Source organism: Pelodiscus sinensis, chromosome 11, assembly GCF_049634645.1.
Source record: "Pelodiscus sinensis isolate JC-2024 chromosome 11, ASM4963464v1, whole genome shotgun sequence".
Classification (NCBI taxonomy): domain Eukaryota; kingdom Metazoa; phylum Chordata; order Testudines; family Trionychidae; genus Pelodiscus; species Pelodiscus sinensis.
In genome coordinates, this window is record NC_134721.1 from 48,168,320 (window position 1) to 48,184,827 (window position 16,508).

At 46.1% G+C, this 16,508-nt stretch overlaps 1 protein-coding gene and 1 long non-coding RNA gene across 2 annotated transcripts in view; one reads left to right on the forward strand and one right to left on the reverse strand.

The window, feature by feature from the left end:
* Positions 1-3,790: 3,790 nt before the first annotated feature.
* On the reverse strand, positions 3,791-14,630 carry LOC142831002 (uncharacterized). Its single transcript, XR_012906586.1, has 3 exons — positions 14,007-14,630; positions 10,842-10,951; positions 3,791-4,937 (listed from the first exon to the last, which is right to left on the reverse strand). It is a non-coding gene; the product is annotated as an uncharacterized LOC142831002 (long non-coding RNA).
* Positions 8,833-16,508, forward strand: part of CFAP92 (cilia and flagella associated protein 92 (putative)) — a 254,276-nt gene continuing 246,600 nt past the window's right edge. The window contains exons 1-2 of the mRNA XM_075939716.1: positions 8,833-8,870; positions 9,194-9,260. The gene's annotated coding sequence lies outside the window, so the exon portion shown is untranslated. The remainder of the gene's footprint in view (positions 8,871-9,193; positions 9,261-16,508) is intronic.

Consider the following 16,508-nt stretch of genomic DNA (forward strand, 5'->3'; position numbering starts at 1 on the left):
CTGGGAGCTGACCTTGTCTGTGAAGACAGAGGAAAAAGAAGCATTGAGTACAGGCAGTCCCCAGGTTACGTACAAGAGTTGCTCTGCCCCGGGCTTCCTGGAATCAGCCGCTGATCAGTTTCAACAGGCTGAATCTGGACGCCAGTTCCGACTTACATACAGATTCAACTTAAGAACCCCAGGCGTCCCCAAGTCAGCTGCTGCTGAAACTGATCAGCGGCTGATTCCAGGAAGCCCGGGGCAGAGCAACTCTGCCTCGGGCTTCCTATAGTCAGCGCTGGTCAGTTTCAGCAGCGGCTGAATCAGGACGCCTGGGGCAGAGCAGCTGGGGTGCTGCCGGGTTGGTCCAGTAGCGCCCAGAGCGGCGCTGCGGGACCAACTGGCAGCACCCCAGCTGCTCTACCACAGGCGTCCGGAGAAAAGCCTGGTCTGCTGGGGGGGGGGGCGCACTAGCTGCGCCCTCCCCCCCCCCCCAGCAGACCAGGGAGATGCGGGAGGTTGACCGAGACACACTATGGTCCCGCCGCCTGGGTCCTCCGTGGCTTTGCTCCGCGTCTCCCTGGTCTGCTGGGAGAGCCCCCCCCCAGCAGACCAAGGAGATGCGGAGCAAAGCCTCGGAGGACGCCGGCAGCGGGACAGCCGTGGCGCGTCTGGGCTGTCCCGCTGCCCGTGTGCTTCGCGGCTTTGCTCCACGTCTCTCTGGTCTGCTGGGGGGGCCCCCCCAGCAGACTAGGGAGACGCGGAGCAGCTTTTCTCGCCCCGTACGACGCGGGTGGCGGGACCGCGGTGCATCTGGGCGTCCCGCCGCTCCCGTCCTCTGGGGCGAGAAAAACCCTGTTCGTAACTGCGGATCCGACATAAGTCGGATCCGCGTAACTCGGGGACTGCCTGTACTTCACCTTTTCTCACATCATCTGTCACTAGGTTACATCCCTCATCCAGTAAGGGCCCCTCACTCTGATCACCCTCTTATTGCTAACATGCCTGTAGAAACATTTCTTGTTATCCTTCACATCCCTTGCTAGCTGCAATTCTGATTGTGATTTCACCTTCCTGATTATTCTCCTGCATTCTCGAGCAATATATTTATACTCCTCCCTAGTCATCTGTCCAAGTTTACACTTCATATAAGCTTCCTTTTTGTGTTTAAGCTCACCAAGGATTTCCCCAGTAAGCCAATCTGGTCGCCTACTGTATTTGCTTTTCTCACTGTGCATTGTGTGGCCCTAGAGGGCAGAGATGCATCTTTAGGAATATTGCATATAGGAAAAAGATAATATCCCTTAGATCAGCAGCTCTCAAAATGTGGGTCACTGCCCTGTTTTAATGGGGTCACCATGTCTGATGTTAGACTTGCAGTGGCCCAGAGCTAAAACCAGAGCCCACCACCCAGGGCCAAAGCCCAGGGCTTTTTCTTGGATCATGGGCTAAGGCTAAGACTTCAGCTTTGGATGGTGGAACTCAGGTCATATGTCCCCCCCTTCTCTCTCCCCGGCACAGGGCGTTAGATCTCAAGTGGGTGCAGGTTTCAGTTCCCCCTCCTGGGCTCATGCAGTCATTTTTATTGTCAGAAAGGAGTCACAATGCACTGAAGTTTGAGAACCACTACTTTAGATAGTTTAAGCCCTCTTGTGGCCCTATCTGCTATGTTCCCAAAGCTGCCAGAACAACAGCGTACATCTGTAGCTAGGGCTTGCCGTTGTACAGTATATCATTATATGACATGATTATTGGACCCCCACTGTGCCCATATGCTTGCTTCACATTGCATATGTTTTGTAACAAGCAAAGGACATAAGGAAGAACCCAGAAGCCCGCTTAATCCACTGCTCCCCAGCTGTCAGTTTGACCCTTTATCCTACTGAGGGATTTAAACTGTGTGACACTAAATTAATCAGAGAACTTGAAACCCGAGCTGCAAGTGTATATTTTAAGATCACTTTTCTTTGGAGTAGAAATTTAGTCTGGTGTCCTGATGAAAGCAACAATTCTGCAACAATAACAAGAAGGAGTAAATAACATTCTTTGACAGGCCGCTGGCCTTTCATTTAGGTGATGTATGTACTGAGTTTGAAGCTTTTTGGAATCCTTCAGGATGAAAGCCTTTGTATAAGCTGAAATAAATTCATTTAAAGTGATCCAGAGGTTCTGGTATAATACAGTATGTCTTAATACAGAATGTATTATCAACCTTTCATGAATGATGGCATTTTTGTCTCTTAAGATTTTGATTTTTGGAAAATTTCTTAATTTTTTATGAAAGACATTGTCAATGTCTACCCATACTCTTTAAAACTCTTGGCCGCTGCAGCATCTAGCATACAGCATCTCTTTGATGTCCCATGAATCCTGACTGTGGGACTATACATGTCTGGCAAACTAACTTGGCTACTCCTCTGAAACTTATCTACTCACTGTGGCTACGCCTACTGGCAAGATTTTGTGCAAAAGCAGCTGCTTTTGCGCAAAATCTTGCCGCCTGTCTACTGACCGCAAGTATTTGCGCAAAAACACTGACTTTGTACTGTACAAAATCAGTGGTTCTTACGCAAATACACAGATGCTCCCGCTCAGGGATAAGCCCTCTTGCCCAAGTATTGTGCAAACCTTGATCTACATCGTAAGATCATAACATCATTCTTCATTCTTTGTGCAGCCTAACATTTTGTCCTTTTTTTGGCTGGCATTGTAAACTGGGCAGAACTCTTCATGTTGCCCAGATCTTTTCCCTCAGTAATTCAGAACCCAGCAAGTCATATGTATGATGCAAATTGTTTTCTCTGTGGTGTGCATTAGTTTGCATTTTTCAGCATTGGAATTCCACTATCTTTCTGTATAAGTGGGTGGTGTGGGAAGCATAATAAAATAATGCTGTTAAAGTGCTCTGGGATAACTGCGTAGATATCCTGGTGCTGGTAAGTCCATTCTGGTATAGATCTTTTGGCTGAAAGATACCATAAAAGTGAGCAGGTTTCAGAGAGAAAATTCTTTGTCTGCAAAGTTCCATGCACATCAGTAGTAGTCTATACGTATCTGTGATCCCACGATAAACCAATGGTCTTGGTATTTAATTCATAGATTGTTCCTCTGTGTGGTGCTATGTATAACATACACACCCCCATTCATACCAACAGTCCCTTTCCTCACTGGCAGATCTTCACCTGTGAAGGCAGAAACAGAACAACCAATATGGGCTATTTCCTTATCCCTAGTCTACAATTTTTCACTCACTTTCTGTAATTACTGTTTTTTTATATTTAATAATAAAATATATTCTCTAAATGTGTGTATTTAAAAAAATGCAGGTTCTTCTGTGTATTGATTGATGCACTTTTTCAGGTCCCTATTTTAAAGATATTTACCTCTGTTCCCCTTTGAACTGTATAATTAGGATACATTGACTGCAGACTTCCCATCTGGTTTTCTGCAGAAAATTTCATAGTTCTGCTAGAATTACAGTCACAATGTTGGGGGTGGAGACATGAAACACCCTTACATCACCTTCCAAAAGTGAAACATTCTTGTAAGATCTGCTAAGGGAGGGAAAACCCTGATGGGTATTTCATAGCTATCAAGACTATGCAAACTAGGGGCTTTTCAAAATTCATCACACTTTACTCATCTCCTCGGACTTGGTTCTATCTTTGTGAAACATGAGAAAACAATTACATGCTACATCTAGAAAATAGAGCTGGGGCCCAAGTTGCAAAACTCAGCTTTAGATTTAAATTCCACTCCCTCCCACCCCCAAATTCACATAGATGACTCAGTTTGACAGATTTGTGTGTGGACGATAGGGGGATTAGCTTGGGTTTAAATAAGCGTCAGAGCCCACGTCTGTGCTATAGTGTAGACATACCCATGGAGACAGGCCCCAAAAATGTATTTCTCCACATTCATTTTAATACTTTTTTATTTACATTTTTTGTATTACATGCATTCTGCAAACTATTTTTAAAGCTCGGAAAGCCTTACTACGGTCTGTACTGTTACAACTCCCGGGAAGGTGGGGTGAAGGGAATAATATTTTGGTATTCTTTATAAAGTGTACATGGAAATGAATTGTGGATAAGTGAGCTTCTACTAGAAGGATAATCCTTGATACTTGCAAAAGGATTCATATTGTTCAATATGAGTTTTTAAACTTGCAGATGTTGCAGCTGCCAGAAAACTATTTAAAATATGCAGTACAGAAGGGCTCGTGAAGAGGACAGTCCCTCCTACCCCACAATTCAAGAGCCCATTCAAATCCCCCTCAACAAATCTAAAATTTACTGTGAATGTTAATTTTGGGGCTCTCCTCAATGCCTCCATTCTTCCCTCCACTTAACTTTATGATATGTTCCTGCATACATAAGAGATTTTCTCCTTTTAGGAAAATGCCACTTGTATTTACACTGTACTTTGTGGGTGTAGAGGGATGACTGCCTCACTCTGGCAAGGGAGAAGTTAAAAACCAGGCCAGAGGGAACGTGCACAAACCCTTCCAATCAGAGAGAGGCTTATAGGGAGCCAATGAAAGGACAGCTTGCGGGGGGCACCCTTGATATAAGGAGAGTAGAGGGCAGTTGGGTCCTGACAAGGGAGTGTGAAGGACTGGTTCCCAGGGGGGAGCAGCTAGGCTGGAGCTGTGCTGGTCAGGCTCAGGGAAGCAGAGAGATGCTCCAGACTGACACCTGCCATGCTGTGGCCTTGAAACAAGGGCTGAGAAGGTGCTAGTAGCCCAGGAAACATGAAGGGCAGTTAAGGGGAGTACAGGAGGGCAGGACGAGGCTGCAATCAGAGGGTCCATGGGCTGGGACCCGGAGCAGTGGGTGGTCCTGGGTCTCTTCCCTTTCTCCTTCGATTCATCCCTTGTCACCAGGGAGTGTGGTCTTTACTGACTGCAGCTGGTGCCTGGTTTTGTTTGTTTTCATTTTTGTCCCGGCACTTTAGCCCTAGAAATAGCAAATGGCATTTTCATTCATTTTTTTTTCCATAAAGGCAAAGGCGCTTCAAGGGAACTCCCCCTTTCACTCGCTGCTGGGTGTCAGCAGCCTTTTCCCTGCCCTGTCCAGCCCCTCCCTGTGGACAAGCACCCCTCATTCCCAACCCACAGGGGGAGCAGGGTGCAGGGACAGCTCAGGGCCAGAAGGGTGCAGGGAACAGTGGGAAGGTACGGGGGGAACGGGAGGCACAGAGCCAGAGGGATGCAGGGATCGGGGGAAGCAGGGTGCGGTGGAGGCACGGGGAATGGGAGGGGCAGGGGAATGGGAGGGGCAGAGGGATCGGGGTCTAGGGGCAGTGCAGGGAACGGGCAGCACAGAGATGGGGGGCAGGGATCGGGAGGAGCAGCGTGCAGGATGCAAGGGCAGCGCAGAGCCAAAGGGTCGCAGGGAAGAGGGAGAGCAGGATGTCCGGGGAGCAGGGGCGGCATGTGGAACGTGCAGCTCCCAGGGACATGTGGCCAGAGCCGAGCTGCCGCGGCCCTTTAAAATCAGCGGGGCCAGGTCACGCCAGTGTCCTGGCATCCCGCCCCAGCTCCTCGTGCTGGAGCTGCACGCAGGCAGCCCCGTGGCAAGAGTCACCGCACTTCCCCCTTCCCAGCAGTGCTCTGCTCCTCCGCCGGATGGCAGATCGGATGGGGCCGCGCCGCCCGTAGAGCGGGCTTTGGCCAGCCCGTCACAATGGCCCACCACGCCAATCCGCCCCTGCACTCACCAGCTGGTGGGCGAGTGTATTTGTCGAGCCCTGATTATTTGCTACTGAAAGCTTTCCTTGGTGTTGCTCGGGTCCTTAACTCAATTTCTTTTTTTTTTTTTTAAACTAAAATGAAAATGTCCATGCTTCATTTGAATCATTGCTTTGGGGTGGGGCTGGGGATGAAGGGTTCAATATGGAGGCTGCTGTGGGGAAAGAGGACTAACCTAGCTCCCTCTCAGTGCAGCTGCTTGGGACCAGGTAAGAAGCGCCTCTCCATGGCTGCTGCAGCTTCAGAAGACACAACTGGGGTAAAGGTGCATATCCCCCAGCTGGGGAAGGTCCTTGTTCATCTCCCCCCTGCACATCCCCAGCCAGATGAGGAATACAGCAACTGTGAACTTCCCCTCACTCTCCGATGAAGGGCAGCAGCCAGCAATGTTCCTGTACAAATTGGGGGAGGGCTGAGCTTTAGCATCCCCTGCCCTCTATGAAGGGTGCCTGGATGGGAGGGAGGCTTAGAGCTGGGGCATTCCTGGAGGGGGACACACCCATAGCCAGCCCCTTTCACGTGCCTGGTGAGTCTTTCTCTTCTTGCTATGGTTTTATGAGAAGCAATCCCATTTCAGGCACATCCCATTTTCCTGGCACAACCAAATCCTGTTGCTTTAAGTTATGATAAGAGGAAGCTACATACAAAATTCGGTGGTTCTAGCTCTTACAATTTAGAAGGAATTCTTGAACAAATGGGGACACAGACTCACAATATCTCAAATATATAGTAGACTAGCTGGAGCTACCCAGCGTTGCTCGGTCCTGCTCCCCGCCGGCCGATTTGCTTCCTCTTCCCCCGCCAGCCCTGCTTCTTGGCAGCCAGTTCTCCTCCTCCCAATCTACCCCGTCCAGCCCCGTTCCCGCTGGCTGCCCCCCCGATATCCCCCGGCCAGCCCCGCTGCCTCCACCTCCCCCCAGCTCTGCTTCCTGCCGGCCGCCCCTCTCCCGATCTCCCCTGGCCAGCCCCGCTGCCCCCGCCAGCTCTGCTTCCCACCAGTCGCCTCTCTCCCAATCTCCCCTGGCCAGCTCTCCTCCTCTGGCCCCCGTCCCTGAACCAGCTCTGCTTCCCGCTGCCCACCCCTCCCCTGATCTCCCGCTGCCCCTCCCCCCCCGTATTTTAGACTACCTGGTAACAGTAGCCGCAGGAGGCAGGGTGGATGCCTGAGCCGTTGTGCATGTGGGGGTGGGGCGAGTCCCCAGCACTTTGGGGCTGCAGGCAGTGGGCACGTGACCTAGACTGGGCAGGGCTTCCCCTGCAGTGCAACATGGTGGGTTATGTTTGATTTTTACAGGTTGAGATCGGGCCCAATTGGGTCCCAAAGTACCTTAAACCCTTCTCCTGGAGGAAAGGTTATCCCATGCAAAGTTTGGTTGGGGTAGGTTTTATAGTGTCCAAGTTATTAGAGCACAAACATACAAACATTCTCCTTTATATATTAGATTATCATGATGCATTCAATTACAGTAGGATTGAATTTCTTTCCATAAGAGAAACTAAACCTATGACCTCTACAGTATTTTGATTGCACAGTTTTCAGAGATGTAATTTGATGAGTCACTTCAGTTTAGTTTAATAAATCATTTTTAAACATCTGTAGAGTTGAGTAGTTCATGTTTTTGCTCTTCTTCAGTAAAGATTAAAAAGAAGAGGAGGTAGTTTAGGCTGTTTAGTCAGCAAATTTAGGACCAGAACCTTAAATTAATGAAAGCATTTGCTCTGATGTATTTATTCATGCATCTGTTAGAGCCAGATATATACCCGTGATTCTATAAACCAAGTTGCTGATCTTCAACTGGTGCATATTAGATTATAAATCCTAGAATTGAATAAAATGTTTTAGTCTGTTGCAGAATTCCATTCAGTGCTTGATTTTTTTTTTCTGTGGGATGTCAGCATATTAGCAGAGTGCTTCTAGCACTTTTGGTTGCTTTATAATGCAATATTTACAGGAACTACTGAAGTCCATCCATAGTTTAATAGCTTGGATGTCTATCTGGTAAATTAACAACTGTGCCAAACTGCAGGTAAGGCATATAAAGAAGGAGGAATGCAAAAGATTCAAAGATCTGAAAGTGCAAGAAGTGACTGGTTTTAACACTAGAACATTTCATAGGAAAACTAATCACTGCTGAAATTATTTTAGTACATTTTTAAAATGTCCACTGAGCCAGAGTTGTTGCGGGTATTTCAGAGTGTTGCTTGTTGTGTATGTGGCGTATTTGGCTAGAGAAGTAGCCATGGCTGACTTCAAGTAAAGAGAAATCCGGGTGGAGGAGTGTGGATGGCCGGGATATCACACAGGTGAAAACATTTATTGCCTACTCAAGCCTGCTATAATTTCAGAAGACAGTGCATTGGAGCAGGATTATTTTTCCTAAATGGGTCAACTGATATGTACATCTGAAACCAGAATGCTTTTGCTTTCTTGGAACATTTTTGGTTTAAAGGCTAAAATATTTATGAAATCAAAGTATGAGAAATTTGTGGAACATTCCATTAGAACCAAAGAATTGTGGAATAAAGCTCTGAGAGATTGGTAATGGAGCAGGAGAGCAGGAGATTTGTATAAATAGAGTAGAGTCTTTTTCTTGCCAACAGTTTGGTACTTAGCCATTGGAAATACAGCTTTGGCAGAGCTGGAGGAGGAGCATGCCAGTGTTAAAGAAAATAGTCTGTTAGAAGCAGGTTAGCTGCCAGCACAGAAAAATAAAGTGTGTGTGTGAGAGCATGCAGCCCTCTGTTGAGAGCTGTTAAGGGCTCAAATGAACTAGTCTAAACATTTTTCTTTTTTCTCCTCATGTTCTGTTCTTCAAAAATCTCTAAAATATTAAATTGGGGCCTATTTGATTATGCTAAAGAGTGCCTCAGACAAATGGCTTCCATTTTGAGCTTAGCAACTTGAAGAAATATTAAAATAGGGTGTATCTGCATTCTATGAATGAGTAATTAACAGAAAACCACCCTCTGAATGCAGAGTAAGCAAAAGGATAGTGTTACATTCCCATCAGGGTGTGGTTGTGTCAATTAACAAGCTGGTTCTTGTGCTTAAATTGTGTCAGGGAGAAGGACTAGCATCTCCACAGCTAAAAGCAAGGGGTCCCACGTATGCCCCTGTTCCACTGCTATGGAATTTGCTGTAAGATGACACTCTTACTCCATCACTGTGTTTCAGAAATTAAGGCCAAGGTTTTCAAAAACAAGTGCCAAAAATTAGGCTTCTAAAGCTGTATTTAAACAAATTTGAAAATCAGGCCTTGTTTGACTGTGCGGAGCCATCAGCAGCTCTGACAACGCTTGTGCACATGTGTGTTTCTGTTACTGTAATGGGCAGCCCTAATCATGGGGCCCCATTTTACTAAAATCTGTACAAACAGCACAAATCATTCCATGATGTGTAGGGGAGACCTGCCTCTTTGTTCCATCATCCTTTGACATTTTCCCATTGTACCTTCTTTGCAGGCTGGGTGGGATTGACAAGGAGAGAGAGAGAGAGAGCGTTGACTGCTTCAGCCAACACTTCACTCAGGTGGGTAAATGGGTGCATGCTGCTCTCTTCTCAGCTCTAGAGGCACTTTATTTCTTACTTTGGCTACTGGCAGGAGGAGGGGAGGAAAATGGAAATAAAAAGGATAAGGGTGGAAGAAGCCAAAACCAAGGAAGGCTTGTAGGGAGGGTGTGCTCATGAGTGAGAGAACTGAATTTCAGCCTCTCTCCTTACCTGGCCCTGTGAGGAGGGGAAATAAGGATGAAGTGTGTTTGAAGTAAGGATGACTCAGGACAGAGAAAATACTGAAGGCAAAAACAGATTTTGGGAGAGCAGGCCTAATAAGAAATGTCAAGGAGGAAAACGCCCAAAATGCTTAAAAGCTGAAGAATTTTAGAAAATAAGTCTGGCTAACTGCTCCTTCCTCCCTCCCTTCCTTCACCATCTTTTATGTTTGCCCTGTTCCCCAATGCCTGAGAAGACCTGCCCACTGCAATATGCCAGGTTCCAGCGCTTCTATTTCAATCCCTCTTGAAACCTGCTGCTCTCAAGAGCCCAATAAGCATTGAAAGAATATCAGGACATCCATATTTTAATGTGCCCAAAAAGACAACATTCAGAGTGATCAGGATCTTTTCAGTCTCCTGGTGTTTCCATGTTTAATCTAACACTCTTATGCTCCAATTTGGCCCACAGAGGGGTGCTTGGAGCCAGTCTGGAGCCCCACTGAAATCCACGGGACGCTGCTTGGTTGTAAGGATTCACCTGTATGGATCTGATTGTAGGATGAGGCCTTGGAGTTTAGGGCCCAGATCCTCAAAAGTATTTAAACTACTGACTTCATTGAGATCAGTGGAAGGAGGGAGCCTGAATACCTGTGAGGATCCTGACCTAAGTACTTCAGCTGTGCATCGTGTCCAGCACAATGCAGGCTGTCAGAGCCTTGATGATAAGGCCAAGGATCTCCTACAGCTTTAAGTGGTGGCAAGTGCCAGCGGTGGTTGCTATTCATTGCAATGACTTATTTAAGACAACCGCATTTACCTGGAAATGCTTGGAAAAGCAGGGACTCAAGGCAGGGGACTGGAGTTGTGGGTGGTGCAGGAGACAGGGTTGGAGGTGAGGAGGGGATCTGGGCAGGGGACTGTGTGTGTGGGGGCGGGGAAGGGTGAGGGGGCCAAAGACTCTTCCCAAGGTTCATGCCGAGGCTGCTTGCTCTTTTCCTTCCTGTCCCTGTTAGGCAGCAAGAGCAAAGTGCACAGCTCGTCCATCCCCTGGGCTTCCAAGACAGTGAGGAATGCAGCAAACTGCATTTTCTCCTACCTCCCTGATGTAGGTGAACAGCCAGCAATGTCCCTGTACAAATCTCGGAGGAGGGAGCTTCAGCACCCTTCCCCTCCCTAAAGGGCAGCTTGGGGGTGAGGGGGGGTGGCTCAGGGGAGGGCACGCCCCCAGCCAGCCCCTGTCATCTGCCTGATGATTCTGTCTCTTTTCTGTATGGTTTTCTGAGAAGCAATCCCATTCCAGGCACATCCCGTTTTCCGAGCACAATCAAGCCCTTACCTTGTTCTAAGTTATGGTAAGAGAAAGCTGCATATTTAAATTGGTGGCCCTAGTTCTCACCATTTAGGAGGAGTTCTTGAACAGATAGACAAACTCAAATACTGTGTATGGTAGATGCTGTTCTTCTATTCACAACGTTGTTTTTCCATGCTGTTTGGTTCTAGAAAATACTTAAAACAGAATTATAAATGCATTTATAATATTATATGTAAAAAAACCAAAACACTGAAACTTGCTGCTTCTCTCTGTCCTGGGATATATTATCATCGAGGAAGTTCACACTATCCCTGTAATTTTATGCAAAATGCAATACCCTTTTTACTATCTGTACATAAATAAAAACCCAGTGAAGTCAGTGGGAGTTTGCATATACACAAATCAATAAACACACTGAGTAGTCCTGTGGCACCTTAGAAACTAACAAAAATATGTAGTATCATGAGCTTTAGTGGGCAAAACCCACTTCAGATGATGAACTGAAGATGAATAACAGAAACCAAGTATTTTATAACAGGAAAAAAAAAAGGACACACACCCAGGAACCTACTCCAAATTAGGTTAATGGCCACATAAGGGACCAAAACCATCACAGGACCTAACTAGAGCTGTTAATTATCGGTTAAATTGAATAGTCAAGTAACCTCATGATATTTTATTGGTTAGTCGACTACTCTATAGTCCCCGGGGGCAGGGCCAGTAGCCACTGTATCAGCGGTAGCAACGTGGGGTGCCAGCTTGGAGTTGGTCCATGAGGGGAGCCAGTTTAAAAACCAGCTTCCCTTGCAGACCAGCTGCCTGCCACCCTGTGCTGCTGCTTCTGAGAAAGAGACAGCAGCACGGGGTGGCAGCAGTCCTTGTCTAGGAGGGGTCCCAGACCCAGCGCAAGCCAGAACAGAGCTGGGCTGCCTCCCTGCCTGGCTCCTAATACACTTGAAATGTAGAGCTGAAACAGGGATAGGTCCTGGACCCAGAGTGAGCCACGACTGACCCAGGCTGCCTACCTGCCCAGCTCCTAATACGCTTTAAATGTAGAGCCGCAGCAGGGGTAGGTCTTGGACCTGTTGCAAGCCAGAACTGAGCTAGGCTACTGGCCAGCATGCTAAATAATTTACTGGCAGGGACAGGGGGAGAAGGAAATGCGTGTAGTCCATAGCATTAACCTATAAGCTTTTGCTTATCGGTTAATCGACTATACTATTACATTCCTAGACCTAACCACATAAGCCACAACTTCAGAGGCTCATACAACTTCACATCCACTAATCAAGTGCTTCTCTGCCATGTATACTAGCCAAATCGGACAGTCTCTGGCTACGTCTAGACTGTCGGCAGAGGGATGTAGTTTAGACATAGCCTCTGTGACAAAGGATATATGGACACAAATCAGACATCAGAAATAGTTACACACATAAACCTGCCAGGGAACATTTTAACCTGCCTGGGCACTCAATCATGGATTTAAAGGAGCCCTTTTTCTACAAAGGAGTTTCACCAGTTAATTACAAAAAGAGAAAGAGTGGGAATTGATATTCATCTGCAAATTTGACACTGTTTCCCTGGACTTGAACAAAGACATTAACTGGACATCGCATTATAAAGCCAGTCGCTCCTGCCTTTAACACCTCATTTTTATGTAAAAGTTAAGTATGGGACACTTCCAGCCCACTTAATTTGCTTCATTAGCACCAGTCCTACAACTGACAAGTACCTTTTTATTTTCTGTTATAAAATACTTGTTTTCTGTTACTCCTCTCCAACTCATCATCTGATGAAGTGGGCTTTGCCCACAAAAGCTCATGATACTATGTATTTTATTAGTCTTTAAGGGGCCACAGGACTAGTTGTTGTTTTTAAAGGCTGTGTCTACACTACAAAGTTCTATCAGAAAAAAGACACGCAAATTGTGGGTTTTTTTCAACTTTTCTTCTGAAAGAGGCTTTTCTGACAATTGGCCCATCTACACTGGGCCAAATGTCAGAAAAAAACCTCTTTTGGAACATCCCTTCTTCCTCGTAGGACAAGGTTTACAGGGACTCAGAAAAAACACGACTGCTTTTCCAACATTTTTTTTTCCTTGGAAGTGGTCCTGCCTTGGGTTGAGATTGGTCCTGCCTTGGGCAAGAGGCTGGACTTGATGACTTCCTGAGGTCTCTTCCAGCTCTATGATTCTATGAAAAGACTGCTTATGGTAGTAAATGACCTGTCAAAGATATCTGTGAGACCTCTAACAAACCCTCTCTTTCTTTCCTGATGAGGTGAACCGGGTCAGCAGGAATCTTTTTCTTAATCTATTTTTCTTTTAATTTGCTGTTTGAAGCTGTCCTTTATAAATAAGCGATGGCTCCAGGGAGATTTGATAGCAGGCTTTGTACAAGGAGCTTTGCTTTATGTTTTATTTTAGTTGCTCAATTAAAAGACTAACTGTAGCACTTTTTCTCCTAAACCTGTTGTAATCTGGTAATAATTTTCTGTTTTACTTGTAACCCTTCTGCCAGGTAGAGCCAGCAGCAGCTAGGGCCAGGTTCAAAGTTTAGGGGTTCCTGTCCATCCATCCAACAGAGAACTGGCACAAGCCCCCACCTCGTAACCTGGGAAATTCATACACTACCCCTGGGTGCCTCTTGGAGGCAATGCTTCCCCACTTGCAAACACAGAGTCTGAGTGTAGAAAAAAAAAACGTAATAAAAAGGGATAGAAGTAACTTGGGCTGTCCCCAGACTCAGGGGGTTTTTCAGGAAAAGTAGCCTTTTCCCGAAAAAACTTCCCCTGCGTCCAGACTCAAGCCGCGTTCTTTCGAAATAATTTCGAAAGAACGCGGCTTTTCTTTCGATGGCGGTAAACCTCGTTTCACGAGGAAGAACGCCTTCTTTCGAAAGTTCCTCTTTCGAAAGAAGGCGTTCTTCAATGTAAATAGGGCTTCCTCGAAAGAGAGCATCCAGACTCGCTGGGTGCTCTCTTTCGAAAAAGCGGATTGCTCTTTCGAAAGATCCGCCTGCAGTCTAGACGCGATCTTTCGAAAGAGGCTCTTTCGAAAGAAGCCTGCAGTCTAGACATAGCCTTGGCATTAATTTGGGAAAACATCACAGACGGGGTTCATGAACAAAGCCCACGAGTGCAAGTCTTACCCCAGGTAGGTTGGGCAATGTCCTTTTCTTCTCAGGTTCTTAAGTCCAGCAACTTAAATGTCCCCTTCACATGCCCAACCCCACTCTGCACCCCACTCACAGTTGCTGCCTTTGGTCAGCGCAGACCCCAACGTTCCGAGGTGCATCTATAGAATTCATGTCCCATCCTGAGGTGGGGGGAGGCAAAGAAGCTGGTCATTCACCATCTGCCTTCTCACTGTTCTCTGCCAGCTTCGTCTCTCTGCCGCCGACCTGCTGGCTCTCAGTCAACAGCTGCAGCCACCCATTTCTTGGCTGTGACTTCTGCCCCTCAATCTCAAATGATTTCAGCTCGCAGTGATTTCATCTCATAGCAAGCAGGATTAAAAAAAAAAAAAAAAACCTCAGCCCCAACACAATTGGTGGAAGAAAGAGGCACCTAATAAAGCCGATTTAACTCTATTGTTTTGAAAGGGGGAGGGGAATCCAGTCCAGTCAGGAGAAGCCATATAGCCTCCAAATTAGAATAAACTTCCCTCTCTCCTCATAGCTCTCAAAATTGAGCCCCTGCATTTGCAAGATTCTTTCTAATAACTGTGAGCCCTTTCATTTGCAACAATTTAGCACAGTCCTATGTTTCTGGATTCCCACCAAATTACAAGCATTGGTAACCATATTTTAGCTAACCCTGCATTTAATATAAACATAGCTGGTGTTGGGTTACAAATTAAGCTGATTACATCGAGCAAAATACCACTCCATCTGCTGAACATCTAATACATCTAAGCAAAGCAGGAGCAGACTGTATTTGCATAGACACACCCAAGGCTTTTTCCCCCATTCCAGCTAGGTACACTGGAAGCATTCCTTTTTAGGGTACGTCTAGACTACCGGGTTTTGTCGACAGAAGTTTTGTCGACAGTATCTGTCGACAAAACTTCTGTCGACAAAGAGCGTCCAGACACATTGAGTTCTGTCGACAAAGCAAGCTGCTTTGTCGACAGAACCCTGTAGTCTAGACACAACCCTACAGGCAATAACACCTTCTGTCGACAGAACTCTGTCGACAGAAGGTGTTATGCCTCGTAAAATGAGGTTTACCAGCGTCGACAAAACTGCTGAGTTCTGTCGACGTTATGTCGACAGAACTCAGCGGTAGTGTAGACGCTGGTATAGTTTTGTCGACAAAAGTCCACTTTTGTCGACAAAACTCAGTAGTCTAGACACACCCTTACATACTGCTAGAGAGAGTGATGAGATCGATAGAAGCAAGGTTCTTCGCATAGTCAGAAGCTCACACTTGGGGAGAGAATATACAGAACTATTATGTAAAGGGTCATAGCAGAGATGGATCATATTTAGGCATCCCCAGTCATTCTGCTAGCATGGAATTTGAAAGATCATATCTAAAAAGTATAGATCTATCAAGGAAAATAACCCCCTCCAAAATAATAATAATTTTAAGCTCCTGTCAACATATGACTGCTTGCATACTTCAAAATCTGACACATTTTATGAGACAAAACTGGTATTAAAATACTCTAAAGAACTAGCAGTAACTGGCTGCCTGCTGAGAAGATCTTTCTATCACATCCCACCAGTGATATCCTTGTGGGTAAGGGCGAAGGCCTTCAAGGAATTTCTCCCACTTTGGAGGATCTGAGTGGCCACTAGGTGACAATGTTGATCCAGTTTCACAATAGCTTTTTTGTTGTCAACAGAGCTTTCACTAAAGTCAAAGGAAAATCTTTAGGGTCTCTAAGGTTTAATTATCCATGATTTGTCTTTTGGGAATTGCAGCTGCCCTTTTTCTTCAAGTTTTTCTTGCTGCTATTTTTGGTTCCCGTCTTTCCAGTAAATCAGCATTTTAGTGCTTTGCAGTTGGGAGGGTTGACCGTGAGAGCTGTTACATTTTCAAAATGTTAGGGGAATTGAACATCAGCCACTACAATAACTAACCTCTTGGTAAGAGTGAAACATTTGTAAGGTGATAGTTACAACACTCTTATGAAATGCTTCTTGCTGTAACTGCTACAGTATAACTAACAGGCATACCACTCCACAAGGAACTCCAGACTGTTGCTTTTACACTTACAGAAGTAAAACAATAAGCCATTGCCAGAAATTAAGTTAAGGGCCGCACAAGGGGCCAAAACCCATTACTATAAAAGAGACTAGATATAATAACAGATCAATGACTTATACCGAGACATAGAGAAATAGAAAACCTGCACTTTGTACTTATCACAACCCTAATGATTCCCCAGCCTTGTTTTACTCTGCTTTACATCCCCTACTCCTTGAGTCCTGGCTTCATGGACACCACTTTTCCCCCATTGCTTTTTATCCAAGCAATTCAACCCCTTAATATCATCTGGGGGGGGAGGGCGGAGAGGAAGGAGGTGAGCACATCCTCCACTTCCCTGGGATTGCTTACATGTGCCAGAGAGGGCAGGTACATATCTCTTGACTACAAGTCTGGTAGAATATGAATTAAATTTGCTAACTCGGAGTGGGATGTTCAGAAATTTTTCTCTTTAGGTCCAGCATCTCACACCTAGTTGTGTGTACTGTGGTACAGCAGGCCCTTGGAGATTTGGTAAAATGTTGGGCGTCCGCTGGT